Source organism: Lissotriton vulgaris, chromosome 1_1 (assembly GCF_964263255.1).
Source record: "Lissotriton vulgaris chromosome 1_1, aLisVul1.2, whole genome shotgun sequence".
Lineage (NCBI taxonomy): Eukaryota > Metazoa > Chordata > Amphibia > Caudata > Salamandridae > Lissotriton > Lissotriton vulgaris.
Window position 1 is genome coordinate 1,673,718,017 of NC_141685.1, and position 16,272 is coordinate 1,673,734,288.

Sequence of the window (16,272 nt, forward strand, 5' to 3'; positions counted from 1 at the left end):
TGTTGTTTATGCCCCCATAACAAAACAAAAATCTTTAACATACATATGTTCCAGATGGTACAGATGCTCGCGAGCCCTTATGCTGCAGTTCCTTTAACACCCATCCAACAGCTATGCGACAACTTAGCTGAATGTTTCCAAAGCAAAGTCGAAATAGTATATAGGGACTTTAAAGTAAGGTGGAATGCCACCTTCCCACCCTTAGTGGATAGTCAATCAGACATCACGCACCTGGCCTTATGCAACTTTCCATCTCTTACGACCCTTACGACGGAGCGAGTGGTCGAACTGGAACTGATAAAGCTTACTAAAGGTAGAGCTCCAATAGGCCCGGGCCCTCCGAAGAAGCTTCATGAAATAGCAGAATGTATTGCTGACCCATTGGCCATGCTGTTTAACAACATCATTAAGGCAAGGAGTTTTCCTATTGAGTGGAAAAAGACATCCATTGTTCCACTCATCATTTAAATTCAAATGAAACAAGCATTTGTAATGCAATAGGTTTTGCATTTACGTAAGTTTAAGCCATTGTAAATTACTCTACTTTTTATTTAGGTTTTAAAACCAAAACATAAATAAAAGACATTGTCATTTACAATGCCAATAGCTTAAACTTGCGTAAATGAGAGACCTCTTGCATTGCAAATGCTTGTTAAAGGATTGATGTGATCTATGGCGGCTAAACCCTTTCCAGAACTTTCAGTCGAAAACCAGCACCCTGTCGACTCAATCAGCCCCACTCCCTCAAAAAGATGTTTGCAACCTGTTCCTATCATTTAATAATATGGTAGGTGCATAGACACATCACAAGGATGGCGGCACTAGGCGCTACATAAACTTGCATTCGTCAACAATAGAACTCCCTTCTTCTCAACCCGCTGCAGGGAGGCAAAAAGGTCAGAGCTCTGTCTGTAAAAAAGGCCACAGAAGACAGTCATGGAAGAAAGAGAAGCAGCAAACTAGCTGTTATGAAATCGAATTGAAATGATGTCACACTGGACTGGGGGGTGGGAGACGTCAAGATACGTCATTGATATGGTGAGCAGCGCATGGGCCCCAGCCATGTTGTTCACTTCACAATACATTTTTAAACTTTTATAGTGAAGGTGTGGTCTCCACCCCCGCTATGCTTCCCCACTTGATTTGGTTTCAAATAAAAGTAGAAGAAAACAAACTCTATGCCCAATCCTCATCGTCCGGCGCCTCCTGTTCACCTGTTCCAGCCTCAAAACAGTTGAATCCCGGTCTGGGCAGTAACACAGTTTAAGCGCTGCTCCAGCTTCAAGATTGTATCGTAGCGCCCCGTCCCATCAAGCACAGATAAATGCAACGCCTCTGATGAGAGCAGCACTTAGAGTTCAACTAATGAAGAGCAGAGTACGAGGCAGTCCTGGAAGGCTTCAGCTTGTATCAACAGTCAAAGCAGACGGAGTCAGCTGCGGATATTGAGTCTGTGACTCAGGCAGCTCCTACTAACCACCCAACCTCGACTGTGCATCTTGCCACAGACATACCTGCTTACGAAGGTTAATCTCTTTTGCACCTAATAATCAAGTATCAGGGTTTCTCAAACTCAGCGCCAGGGAAAGGGAAGCGTTGTCCCGAAAATCACGGGGGAGGGAGGAAAAGTGAAAGCGCGCCATGCGCGCTTTTACCTGAAAACGCCTTGAGCCGGAGATGTACACATCGCCTGTTGAAGCTAGCCTGCATATCTCCTGTCTTTGTTAATTAAGGAAGCCCACATGGCGCCAGTGAGACGCCCGCCTATTTCCTCTCCTGGGAGTTGTTGCACAACAAATCAGGGGGCTCATTAACACGGCGCCAGCTGTACACGTGCAGATCATCTGGCCTGCAAGTTAACTAACACCTCACGGTGTAAGCAGGCGCGTGTTCATAATTGCAGTCCTTCTTGCCCGTGCACATGTCCTGTCTCCCTTCCAAAGCAAGTCCATAACAATAGATCTCGCTAGCGACAGCGCTTTCGAGCTGCGTCGCTAGGCGAGACCTAAAAAAGAACTACTGGCTGATTTCGCAGCTTCATACATTTAAATATTGCTTTCAACTAATATTTAGACCAAATTGATATCTTGGATGGAGCCCAGAGTGGCTTTAAGAAATTACACAGCACTGAATCTGCTCTGGTTGTATCTATTAAAGAGTTTAGGGACATCATGGATAAAGGTGGAAAGGCGGCGTGGTCCTTTTGGACCAATCTGCAGCTTTTGACACAGTGAGTCATTCAGCTCTGAAACAATGGTTGATCGAAAAGAATTGATGGCTGAGTTCTCAATCTGCACTGCTCCTTTCTTAATGAAAGGGAGCAATCAGTCTCTTTAGGAAACTTAATCTTTAAGCCTTTCCCATTACATTGTGGGGTCCCACAAGCATTCTAAATTAGTCCCACGTTATTTAATAACTATGTGGCTCCACTTGCAAATTTGATAAGGCCTTTTGGCTTTACAACAATCTCATACGCGGATGATACCCAAATTGTGGTATCTATCTCTAGTGACATGGAGGAGGTGGCCTCTCGTTTTAATAACTGTATGAGAGCGGTAGTAAACTGGATGAGCACCCACTGCCTTAAGCTAAACTCCGAAAATACGCAGTTGCTCCATTTTGGAAGGGACACTTCCTTTTGGGACAACTCCTGGTGGCGCAGACCCTTGGCCGTCTCTCTACCCCAGTATTAAAAGTAAAGAAAATGGAAATCATTTTTGATTCTAAACTTCTTCTTCATTTTAAAAACTTTGAAGAACACTTTTTCTTTCATACTTCCTTGGCCCTATCGAGTTTTAGACTATTATAACGCCCTTTATTCCAGTGTGCAGAAAGGCATCTTAAAAAATACTCCAAAGACTGCAGACTCCAACTCCTTAGGAACATCAGACAGTCTGAACCAGTCATGAAAGCAATAGAGGAATTACATTGGCTCCTCATTAAAAAGAGAGTAGCATTTAAGGCATTTTGCACAGCAGATACAGCTCTAAATCTCACTGGCCCGGACTCTGTCCCGAGAAAATTTACTTGGCATGCTTCTCTAGGAATCCTAAAATCAGCCTTGGCCCAAAAAAGCGGTGATTTCAAAAATTCAGAAAGCTACTTGTTAAGGTAGAAGAAAATGAGTTACTTGCCAGTAACTTCAGTTATCCAGTATTGGTATCTTTCATCTTTCATAGATTCACATGCTTAGAATCATACCCGCCGACGAGGTGGGAGTCTCGCGGTATAATAAAACATATACATAATAGTAATAAAAAACATTATACAATAGGCTACAATGGATAGCGAAGCCCTACATTAGCCTATCTTAGTCCTTTTGCAAAAAGAACCACACTTGGAACACAGCCAATCAGGCTGCACCAGCCTCTTAAAACCCTCCACAGAGAGGCAAACCCTCAGATTTTTGTAGCACAAGTGACAGTAAGTATTTTATTTATTTATTTATTTATCACATTTGTAGAGCGCTCTGTTACCCGGAGGTGTCCTGGCGCTGGCTTGATTGAGCTAGTATGAGTGGGTAGGATTAATGGGTGAAGAGCCAGGTCTTAAGCTCTCTCCTAAAGGCCATCAGGTCCTGAGATTGTCTGAGCGCGAGTGGAAGTTTGTTGCAGGCCTCTGCCGCCCCAAGGGAGAAGCTCCTGCCTCCCCAGCGAGCTCTTTTAATTCTGGGGACAGTAACCAGAGCCAATTCCCCCGATCTCAGGGTTCGTGCTGGTTTATGCCAACGGAAAAGCAGTTTCATGTATCTAGGGCCCATATCATGTAGGGCCTTGAAGACCATGCATAGTGCTTTAAAGGCAATTCTCTTACGAATTGGCAGCCAGTGTAGAGTCACCAGGTCCTGAGCTACCGATGCGAATTTGGGAGTATCGGTGATCAGGCGGGCAGCTGCATTCTGCAATAGTTGGAGTTTATTAAGAACACTCTGCTGGGCGTTTAACATCAAGCTGTTACAATAGTCCAAGCGTGAAAGCACTAGACCTGTAACAATAGTTTTCCTGTGTTCCTTCTCCAAATACGGGAGAATTTTTCTGATGGTTTTGAAGGTATAGTGCAGGCAGGAAGAAAGTGCGTTAATCTGGGGTTTGAAGGACAAGGAATTGTCCACCAGTATGCCCAAGTTTTTTACTTTATCCACCGGAGAGGGGAGAGGTCCCATTTCATCTGGCCACCATCTCGGGGACCAGAAGTTATCCCAAGCTCCAAAGAGCAGTACTTCTGTCTTCGTGGAATTAAGTTTTAGACAGTTTTGTGCCATCCAGCAGCCCACCTCATGCATGCAGTTTTTAAATCTGTCTGCTTTGTTGTCGGTATTGCCGGGTAAAAGTGACACCACTATCTGTGTGTCGTCCGCATATGCCGTGAGGTGAAAACCGAACGATCGAATCACCGGGGCAAGGGTCGCCACATAAACATTAAAAAGGGTGGGGCTAAGCGAAGACCCCTGGGGAACTCCACAGGGCGACACAAACGGATGCGATTCATAGTCTCCTAGGGCCACTGACTGGGTTCTGTCGGAAAGGAAGGCCTGTAAGATTTTTAGTGCCTTTCCCTGAATTCCACAGGCCCTCAACCGGTCCACCAACAATTTGTGGTGGACCGTGTCGAAGGCCGCGGAGAGATCCAGCAGAATAAGGGCCGCTCTGCCTCCTGCATCCATCACCTGCCTGATGTCTTCCACTGATTTGATCAGGGCGGATTCCGTGCTGTGTTCCGCACGAAAGCCGTGTTGGGAAGGGTCAAGATGATCCCCTGTCTTTAAAAAGGCGCTTAGTTGTGCGTTCAGGCTGCCTTCCATGATTTTGGCGGGGAGGGGAAGTCGAGCGATCGGTCGATAGTTATTCATCTCGGTGATGTCTAGATTGTTTTTTTTTAGCAGGGGCAGGATGAAGGCTCGCTTCCATCTGGATGGGTATTCCCCTTTCTCCAGCATCTGATTAAAAAGGGGGGTGAGTCCACTTGCAATGACGTCTGGAGCTAGTTTGGCTATTGCCGTAGGACAGGGATCATGAGGGGAGCCTGATTTTATTTTTAGTAGGCGCCTCACCACTTCCTTTTCAGTAATGGGCTGAAAGTGTTGAAGTATTACCGAAGAGCTGGCTGGCTCCGGGCCCTCCCTCGAGGGGGGTGTCTTAACTAGGCTGTCTAGGGAAAAGAAGATGTTTTCTGCCTTTTCTCGAAAGAAGGTGGCCAAATTTTCACAGAGTGGAAGACTAGGGGGAATTTCTGTAGTTTTAGGGTTTGCTTAAGATGAGACCGTTTGGAATAGTTCTTTGGGGGTATTGCTAGCTTCTTCTATCTGTTTTGTAAGGAAAGCCTTTTTTGCTTGCAAGATTCTTTCTTTATAGAGTCTTTGCTCTGAATTAAGGATTTGCTTGTCTGAATCACAATAATTAATTCGCCAGATTCTCTCCAGTTTTTACACCGTATTTTATGTTCCCTGATTTGTTCTGTAAACCAGGGAGCAGCGGGAATTGCCCGGGTGGAGTAGGTGATTTTGGGGGGAGCCAAGAGTAAGCCGGCACGGTCCAGCCAGGCTGTATAGGACGTGGCTGCTTCCTCCACATTGTCGGAAAGAGGAGTCAGGGAGTTTTTTAGTAAGTCTTCCAGCTTGTCCCCTTTGATGTTCTTCCATTTTCTAACCTGTCTCGGAGCGTTTCTAGTACTAGGTGGTTTCTCTGGAGTAGTAAGGGAAATCGTGAAGTAAATCGCTGAGTGATCTGACCAAGAGACTGGTAGAACCGATGTCACTTTTAGACTGGGATGATTCGAGAAAATCCCGTCTAGGGTATGTCCTGCTTTGTGTGTTGGGTCAGATACCCGTTGGGTCATATCAACCCCCAGCAGTAGGTCGATTAGCTCTCGGGTGTCTGTGTCTGCGTCACATTCCAGATGAAAATTAAAGTCACCCAGAAGAGTGAACATTTGGGCAGATGCTGCAGCTTCGAGTAACCTACTCAGTGCTACTAAAAATTGGGCTTTCGTACCTGGGGGTCTGTATACAAGACAGCCACTAAAGGATAGATGATCTGAAAGGGTGAAGTTAAAAAGCAGTGACTCGTCAAGGCCAGCGGGACCGGATTGAAAGGAACCTCTGATGGTTTTATGATAGATAATGGCTAGACCACCCCCTCTCCTCTTGTCCCTATTTTGGGTGTGGCACACATAATCCTGAGGGGTGGCTTTGACTATGTCAGGACCTGACGCTGCGTCAGTCCATGACTCAGTGATAAATGCTATTTTTATATCCTCATCCTGGATTACATCTTCTACCTCGGAGCTGTGTTTGACTAATGACCTCGTGTTAAGAAGGCAATTGACCAGTGGGTCTTTTTTCCTAATTGGGACAGTATTTTGGTTCCCTTGGGGTACAATAGGTTGCCAGAGAAGTTTAGGCAGAGTTTGTAGGCAGTTGGCGCAATGGGAGGTATTAAATTGGGCTTTGGTCCCTGGTTCCCTTACTTCACAACCCTTTGTAGAGGACTTGTTGTTTAAGGCCCATAGACATGTCTAAGCGCTTGACTGGAGTTGGGAGAGGCAGGGGGTATGGCCCTAGGCGCGGGTCCGGCACGGACGGGCGCAGACGGGCTCGCCTTTGGCGAGCCATCGGCGCGCCGCCGGCGCGCCCGCTGCGCTTCCTAGTACGGGAAGCCATTTAAGGAAGAAAGGGCGGGAGGGGCAGAGCACTAGACTGCTCGGCCGGCTCCCGACCCAATATGGCGGAACCCACGGAGGAGAGCTGCCTCTGATGCTAGGTTTGGGCTAAAGTGCAAATGAATAGCAGCGAAATGCTAAAATGAGCAACACAGTGTTAAAACCGGCAAGTATTAAAATGTCTTAATCGGACAAAGTTACACAAAACAAAGCAGCAATGGCAATGTTAAAAAGCACAGTCCCGGCTTCCGCCTCAGGACTCTCACTCACACGCTCGCACTAGCAATCAGTGTGGTGTGTGGAAATGCTAGGTTTTCAGGAGGAAAGGGCGGGAGGGGCGGAGCACTAGACTGCTCGGCCGGCTCCCGACCCAATATGGCGGAACCCACGGAGGAGAGCTGCCTCCGGTGCTAGGTTTGGGCTAAAGTGCAAATGAATAGCAGCGAAATGCTAAAATGAGCAGCACAGTGTTAAAACCGGCAAGTATTAAAATGTCTTAATCGGACAAAGTTACACAAAACAAAGCAGCAATCACAATGTTAAAAAGCACAGTCCCGGCTTCCGCCTCAGGACTCTCACTCACACGCTCTCACTAGCAATCCCCATTGAGTATCCCATTGAGATAAGGTAAGCCTCTCCGGGGAGGAGGGTGGGTCGCATGTGAATCTATGAAAGATACCAATATTGGATAACTGAAGTTACAGGTAAGTAACTCATTTTCTTATCAAGTATTGGGGTATCTTTCATAGATTCACATGCTTAGAATCAGAATAGTTAGCAGTAATAATCCTCATTTGTATAGTGGATGATGGGTATCATGAGAAAAAACAATAGCTACCTCGTAAAACCAATACAGCAATGCAATACAACATTCTAACCCTAATAAGGGAAAACATCATATACATATGTAACAATACACCATATATATGTCAACATGTAATGATATAATCACCTCCTTACAGAGGCTTACCTTATTAAAAAAGGTTTCGTAACACTGCTTGACCCACTGCTGATTCAGCCTCTGTCGCCAGATCAAGACAGTAATGCAGTGTAAAGGTGTGCACATTCTTCCAAGTTGCAGCACGGCAAATCTTCTCCAAAGGTCCTCCAGCAAACAGAGCAATAGTTGAGGACACTGCCCTTATGGAGTGAGCCTTCTGTTTCATAGATAAAGGATGTCCAACTTTAGAATGACAGAATTGAATAGTAGATGCGATCCACCTTGCGATAGTGGATTTTGTCACAGCTGTTCCTGGCTTTTGACCACCTTAGGAAATAACTAATCAGATTTTCTGATGGACACAGTAGGTGAAATATAGAATTTTAGACACCTTTTAACATCCAAGGTATGCAAGGATTTCTGAGCAGAGGAAGACGGATTTGGAATGAAAGAACACAGTATAACAAGCTCATTAAGATGGAATGTAGAGGGAACCTTCGGAATAAATGTTGGATTAGTTCTGAGGAGAACATAATCATTGGTGAATTTCAAATAAGGTTGCTTGATAGCGAAAGCCTGAATTGCACTGGCTCTCCGAGCAGAGGTGAGTGCCACTAAAAGTGCTGTCTTCCAGGAGAGGTACTTAATGTCAGCTTTATGAACAGGCTCAAATGGATGTTTCATGAGCTGCTGTAACACCAGATTAAGCCTCCATTCTGGAGGAGGAGCTCTGAAGGGTAGAAAGGTTTTGAAAAGCCCCTTTGGAAATTGTTTGATCAAGCGATTAGAGCAAAAGGATGCAGCTCCTGCAGAACGTCTGTAGGTAGAGATGGCCACTAGATGCAACTTTACAGATGTAATCATAAGACCAGACTTAGATAATGATAGAAGATAAGGCAGAACTTTATCTGGAGAACATCTTAAAGGATGAATATTCTTGTCACTGCACCAAAAGCAGAATCGTTTCCATTTCAAAGCATAAGTCTTTAATGTAGAAGGAGCTCTTGCCCTAGCAAGAATACCTCTACAATCCTGAGGTAGATCTATCTCCTTGAATTCTGTGAATCCAGAAACCATGCATGAAGATGCAATTGGACTGGACGAGGATGAAGAATCTGGCCCTTGCTCATTGAGGTCGGAACTGCAGAAAGGCGGTATGGTCTGCGTTTGGACAGTAGGAGAAGCTCCCTGAACCAATGCTGATGCGGTCACCGTGGAGCAATGAGAATCATGCAACATGGTTCCATCTTGAGCTTGCGTAGAAGTCTTGGGATCAACGGAAAGGGGGGAATTGCATACGCAAAGATCCCTGTCCATTTCATCTTGAAGGCGTTCCCCCACAAGCCCTTCTCCGGTTCCCAACTGGCAAAGAATGGGCACTTCCGATTGTTCTCTGAGGCAAAGAGATCCAGATTTGGTTTGCCCCACATCTGAAATATATGATCCACCTCTGTTTGATCCAGCTCCCATTCGTGACAGGACTTCGAGGTTCTGCTCCGAGTGTCCGCTAAAATGTTGTGAATCACTGACAAATGCTCCACCTTGATTATTGATACGGGTACCTCTTTACTTGTTTAGATAATGCATGCAAGTGGTGTTGTCGGTTCTGATAAGAACATTTGACCCTTGGAGCCTTGGGAGAAAGGACTGCAGTGGAAGGAAAATGGCCCAAAGCTCCAGAAAATTGATATGCATTTTCGTCATAGCAGCTGACCATCTTCCTCTTATGCAAAGATCTTGAAGGTGTGCACCCCACCCTTCTAGGGAGGCATCTGTCGTGAGAATGAAGTCCGGCACGGAAGGCAGAAAAGTGAGCCCGATTGAGACATTCTTATTTATTTTAAGGTTTTATAGAGCGTGAACATGACCCGTGAGGGTATCAGAGCGCTTTACAGATACAATAGAGTGGAGCGCAGCCACCAGACCAGCGCTTCTCGCATAACTGGAGTTATTTCCACAAGGTCGTCGAACGACCCCAAGATCTGCAGCCACTGACCGTCTAGTGCAGGGGTACTCATAGTACGGCCCGCGGGCCGGTGGCGGCCCGGCAAGCCTTCCTGGGCGGCCCACGGACATTGCAGACACCTGTGTTTAAAAAGAAATAAATTAAATAGTGTTCGCAAATACAGCCGCAGCAGCGTGGACTCAGACTCTGCTCTGTGGGGGCCTGGGGGATTCCAGTGATTGTCAGAGGGGAGCTGCAGGGGCCTAAGAGGTGAAATTCAACAAAGCTAATTTACATGTAAATGGTCTTTTAAAGACCCATGAAGTACTTGGTGGGGCTGTGTGCGCGCAGCCGGGGAAGCTGTCTCAGCCCGGGCTGAGGGCTGACACACACACACAGGTGAGAGGACAGAGAGGGAGGGAGGGGGACAGAGAGGGAGGGAGGGGGACAGAGAGGGAGGGGGACACAGAGGGAGGGAGAAGGGAGACACAGAGAGAGGGTTGGAGGTAGACACAGAGAGATGGAGACACAGAGGGAGGGAGGGAGACACAGAGGGCAGGAGGGAGACACAGAGGGAGGGTGGGGGACACAGAGGGAGGGAGGGGGACACAGAGGGAGGGAAACAGAGTGGGAGACAGGGAGGGAGACACATAGGGAGGGAGGGAGACACAGGTGGAGAGAGGGAGACAGGGAGGGAGGGAGACACAGAGGGAGGGAGGGAAAGAGAGTGGGAGACATGGAGGGAGACACAGAGGGAGGGAGGGAGACAGAGGGAGGGAGGGAGATACAGAGGGAGGGAGGGAGACACAGAGGGAGGGAGACAGGGAGGGAAGGAGACACAAAGGGAGGGAGGGAAACAGAGAGTGGGAGACATGGAGGGAGACACAGAGGGAGGGAGGGAGACACGGAGGGAGACACAAAGGGAGGGAGGGTGACACAGAGGGAGGGAAACAGAGAGTGGGAGACAGGGAGGGAGACACAGAGGGAGAGTGGGAGACAGGGAGGGAGACACAGAGGGAGAGTGGGAGACTGGGAGGGAGACACAGAGGGAGAGTGGGAGACAGCGAGGGAGACACAGAGGGTGAGTGGGAGACAGGGAGGGAGACACAGAGGGAGAGTGGGAGACTGGGAGGGAGACACAGAGGGAGAGTGGGAGACTGGGAGGGAGACACAGAGGGAGAGTGGGAGACAGCGAGGGAGACACAGAGGGAGAGTGGGAGACAGCGAGGGAGACACAGAGGGAGAGTGGGAGACAGCGAGGGAGACACAGAGGGAGAGTGGGAAACAGAGAGAGAGACACACCGGGAGGGAGGGAGGGAGACACAGAGAGAGGGAGGGAGACAGGGAGGGAGGGAGACACAGAGAGAGGAAGGGAGACAGGGAGGGAGACACAGAGGGAGGGAGGGAGGGAGACACGGAGGGAGGGAGACACGGAGGGAGACACAGAGGGAGGGAGACACAGAGGGAGGGAAACGGAGAGTGGGAGACAGGGAGGGAGACACAGAGGGAGAGTGGGAGACAGGGAGGGAGACACAGAGGGAGAGTGGGAGACTGGGAGGGAGACACAGATGGAGAGTGGGACCTGGGAGGGAGACACAGAGGGAGAGTGGGAGACTGGGAGGAAGACACAGAGGGAGAGTGGGAGACAGGGAGGGAGACAGAGGGAGAGTGGGAGACAGGGGGGGGAGACACACCGGGAGGGAGACACACCGGGAGGGAGACACAGAGGGAGGGAGGGAGACACAGAGGGAGGGAGGGAGACACAGAGGGAGGGAGAAAGAGGGAGGGAGGGAGAAAGAGGGAGAGAGAGAGAAGGAGGGAGAGAATGAGGGAGAGAGAGAAAGATGTGTGTATGCTGGGTCTGGTGGCTCAGTGGACGAAGGTGTCTGCTGCAGGGACCTCTGTTTAACTTCATGGTCACAATTTTTGTTTGCTTTAGCCCCACCCCCTCCCCCTCTGACCCCGCCCCCACCGGTGCGGCCCTCAGCCACAAACCATACTGTAAATTTGGCCCCCGAGAGAAAGTTTGTGAGTACCCATGGTCTAGTTCCTCTTGAACCTGCCGCATCCTTAGACGGGTGTGAGGTACTAACAGAATTGCTGATGATAGTATTCCCAGGAATGACTTGGTGATTCTCACAGAAGCTAACCTTCTTTTTAGGAGATCTGATGCCAGAGAAATGCGACCTGATTGCCTATCTTTGGACAAGAATGCTTTGTCTCGGGTAGTATCCAACACTGCCCCTAGAAACTGAATTCTTTGAGAAGGACAAAGAACTGATTTTTAAATGTTCAGTGACAGCCCCAGGGATCAAAAAACTTGAAGGCATGCCTGCCGAAAGGAAGGAGCCTTTATTAGCCAATCGGCCAGATAAGGGAATAATTGTATACCTTGAGGTGAGCCGCCATCGGAGCCAGGAATTTCATAAAGACTCTCGGGGCTGAGCGTAAGCCGAAGGGGAGGACTTTGAATTGAAAATGTGCACCTGCCACAGTGAAACGAAGGAATTTCCGATGCTTGGGGTGAACGGAGATGTGGAAGAATGCATCCTGGAGATCCAATGTTGTCATGAAATCTGCATGATCCAGAAGCTGAAGTATGTCTTGAAGTGTGACCATGGGAAAGGATTTCTTTTGAAGATATTAGTTCAGCTTTCCTAAATCCAGGATAGGTCTCCACTCCTCTAACTGTTTCTTTATTAGAAAAAAGCGGGAATAAAACCCTTTTCCCACCTGACAGCGAGGTACTCTTTCTATCGCTCCTTTTGAGAGCATGGATTTTGCTTCCTTTCTGAGAAGAGCAAGTTGTGGAGGATGTTTCTCTAAAGGTGGATCAGGAGAGGGGGAATTGACAAATTCCAAGGTATGCCCAAATTTGAAACTATCCAAGACCCACTTGTCTGTGGTTAATCTTTTCCAATTGTTGAGATGTCGGGATACATTCGGAATCCTGGAAACAAGATGTGGCAGATCTGCTGCAGGTGCTAAAAAATCATCACTGTTTTCTAGCAGAGTCCCTGCTTTGAGGTTGACATCTTCTGTTCTCTTGTCTATAAGCGGCAGCTGGGGGTTTCTGTAGGAATGCTGCTGTTGCTGCTGTTGATAACTATACCTTCCTTGATTGCCCTGGTTTTGGTATCTTTGATAGCCACCACGAAAGGAATACGATCCTCGGCCACTAGCTTCCCGAAAAGGAGTCTTCCGATATTGTAAGGTGCCAAGGGCTCTGGCAGTGTCAGTATCCTTCTTGATCTTTTGCAAAGCCTCATCTATATGTTTCCCAAACAACATATCACCATCAAATGGCATGTCCTAAATCTTCGTTTGGACCTCAGGGTGAAAGGTGGAAGATTTCAACCATCCCTGTCATCTAAGGACTGCTGCTCCAGCAAGTTGCCGAAAACCCAAGGAGGCTACGTCCATAGAAATATCAATAATTTCTGGAGCAGCCCTTTCTCCTTCAAAAAGAATTTTCTTTGCCTCTTGCTTCTTGTCATCTGGTAGGCAATCAATGTATGGAGAAATGTCCGACCATAGTTGGCGGTCATATCTCCCTAGAATTGCCAAAGATTTTGTAGCACGAACTGAAGCACTCGCCATCGTGGTGAAACGCTTACCAATGTTATCAAGGCGCCTCCCATCCTTATCCGGCGGTGCTGTTACCAGAATGGATGGATTCCGAGACTTACGCTGGGCCGCCTGTGAAATAACGGAATATGGTCTAGGGTGTCCAGACAGGCAAGCAGGAGCATTATCCGGTGCTTTGTACTTTTTATCAATTCTAGGGAGAATCGCAGGCACTGAAAATTGAGTTTTCATGATCTTAGTTCCTTCTTCCCAGATATGATCGATTATAGGGATAGAACGTACGGATTTCCAACTCTGGTCCTTAAAATTGTAAAGGAAACAATCTGTTTGCTTCACAGATACAGGAAGATGAAACGTAGTTGTTGCCCTTTCCATAATTGCGTGAAAATCTCCAATCTCTTCAGGAGGGGAATCTACTACCTGAGCAACTGGTGAAGATGGCGTAGAAATAAAATATTCTTCCCATTCATCCACAGTTGTGGGTGAGTTTGGTAATTCCTCATCTTCAGCCACAGTATCACTATCATCATCTTGAACTAATTGTGTAGGTACAACCTCCTGAGGTACAATGATAGGGGCAGAAGGACCAGCAGTCTGCAAAACCGTAGGCGTAGTAGGTTGTGTTGAAACAGGTGCTGATGGTGGAAAGCATGTATGATAATCCCTCAATATAGCAGTAAAATCTTGCATCAAAGCCATAGGCATTTGCACCATAGGTTCCTGCTGAAATGACTCTTGAGGACCTCGCAGACACTCACAAGGCTCATAGTACTTTTCCTCATCATCATCCTCCTGATATTTAATACGGAGTTGAGAAGGGTTACGTGCTGGGCTAAAAATTCCATCATCATCTGACTCCTCCAGATAGTGACTAGGCGGTAAGGGTGTAATATGAGAAACGTCCTGTTAATAGTTCCTTGAAGATGAGAATAATGACGATAATTTTGAAGTCAAAACTGGCCTAATCTGTAGAGATGTAGGTCTTTTACGCTTCAGGGTCAACTAAATGTACTTAGACTGTGATCCAGTATCAGTAGAAATAGCCATAACAGAAGATACCATCGACGTTGTAATTGTTGAAGTCGTAGACGGAAAAACCATTGTGGACCCGTCGACGAGAGCTGTATCGTCGTCGACGTCGAAAGCGTTGACAGCATGTGTCCAATCGATGACGGAGGCGACTGGATTTTCTTTGTCGACGTCGAGGAAACACTCACCATCTGAGGAGATTGCATCGTCAATGGTGCTTTTTTAGACGTCGACGGGATCCTGACAGACTCAGAAAGAGTTTTCTGCTGTTCTGAGGCAGTTTTCATTGAAATCTTCATTTTTTCCACCAGATTTCACCTCTGAAGAGAATGAAAGCTTCTCTTTTCCAGAGGAAGAGTGACCAGTCTAAGACTGAGGCTTCTTCAAGGTCTTACTCTGTCGCTCAGGAGGATCATCAGATCTATCCCTCTTCTTGGCCAGAGGAGTGGATGCCTGAGGACTTACACTGCCATCATCTCCTGAAACGACATCAGATGTAGCCTTCAATTTTTCCGGCCAAACCAGCAGTCTTCCTTCTCTGTCCTTCACAGTCTTGGCAGGGAACGTTCTACAAATACTGCAGTCTTTAACATTGTGTGCTGAATAAAGACAATAAATACATTCTTTGTGGGGATCCTCAAAATGAAATCTCACACAAAGAACAAGGCAAAAACAAGCTTTTCTTTGAAGTCAGACATATCTACTCACAAAGGTCAGCCAAAAGTAAAGAAAACTGAGCAGAGCTCAGGGAGACTCCCCGTCACACGACGTGCGGTAGAAAATCTGAGGGGTTGTCTCTCTGTGGAGGGTTGTAAGAGGGTGCTGCAGCCTGATTGGCTGTGTTCCAAGTTTGGTTCTTTTTGCAAAAGGACTAAGATAGGCTAATGTAGTGACTTCGCTATCCATAGTAGCCTATAGCATAATGTTTTTTATGACTATTATGTATATATTTTATTATACCGCGAGACTCCGACCTCGTCGGCGGGGATGTTTCTAAGCACGCGAATCTATGAAAGATACCCCAATACTGGACACGTTTTGTTTATTTCACCTCTAACCTCTGGAACCAAATGCCTTTGCATTTGCGAGCTCAGCCCAATCAGCAGATTTTCAGAAAACATCCTAAGACCTGGTTATTTACAATTTCCCTGCAGATATAAGTGACGGACAGTCTCAGCTTTCAGGCAGAAGTTTGGTGCCAAGACGCCTTTGGGCAAACATTGCGTTCTATAAAATTTAAATCAAATCACCATACAAGCACAGGCAGGATGAGGTTGGCAGCATTGCAAAGACAAAAAAACTAGAAGTCATTTTTGATGTTAATTCTATTTCTAATAGGGTCGTTCAATTGTACATTATGTCTTCTTGGTTATACAGAAGGTAATAAAATTGCTTATAACACTTTTTCATTATAACTTTTTAACATGCTGCGCATCAGCTATAATGCTCTACAACATAGCTTTAAGGCACTGGCAAAGCCAATAGCTCAGGCTAATCAATTTTAAGGTCCCAAAGGTGAGACCTATTGGGTTTGCCAATGTTTTCTATGGACGAACTTGACAGCACAGCTGTCACAGACTATTATATGTCATCTCTAGAGAGGGGCTTTGGCTCCACCCATATGCTGATGGTCAGGAGTAAATGTTTTGAATGAACAGACGTTTTGTGCTTCCACAAAGTCTTTGCCCTACACACAGCTATGATCATTTTGTTTATTTATCCAGCTGCCTGAGCTTGATCATTCAGGAGCATAGACGAGACACTGTAATGCTATTAAAGTGTCTTAGATACCATGATAATTTATGGTGTTTTCTCTCACAGCCAAACAGATGGGAGGATGGATGGCAGTCATTAATCTCCGTGGATGTTTAGGTCTGGTTTGAAAGTGCAACTTTCATCTGACCTTTTAATTTCCATCAATACTATTCTACAGCTTTACGCATACACAAAATTGTGTCCATAATTTTCACAAAAATCAAGAATCCCGACAGTTTTTGCTGTTTTGTCAATGACGTTTTGTGGATTGTCTTTCGCATCATTTAATTGTTACCACTGTGCAAGATAGTGTTTTAACATTGTCATGACACAGACTTAACTTTCCTACTGACTTACA

At 46.7% G+C, this 16,272-nt stretch overlaps 1 protein-coding gene across 2 annotated transcripts in view; it reads right to left on the bottom strand.

Annotated features, from left to right (window-relative positions):
- EXOC4 (exocyst complex component 4) overlaps positions 1-16,272 on the bottom strand; it is a 1,827,849-nt gene that overhangs the window by 196,752 nt on the left and 1,614,825 nt on the right. The window lies entirely within an intron of this gene.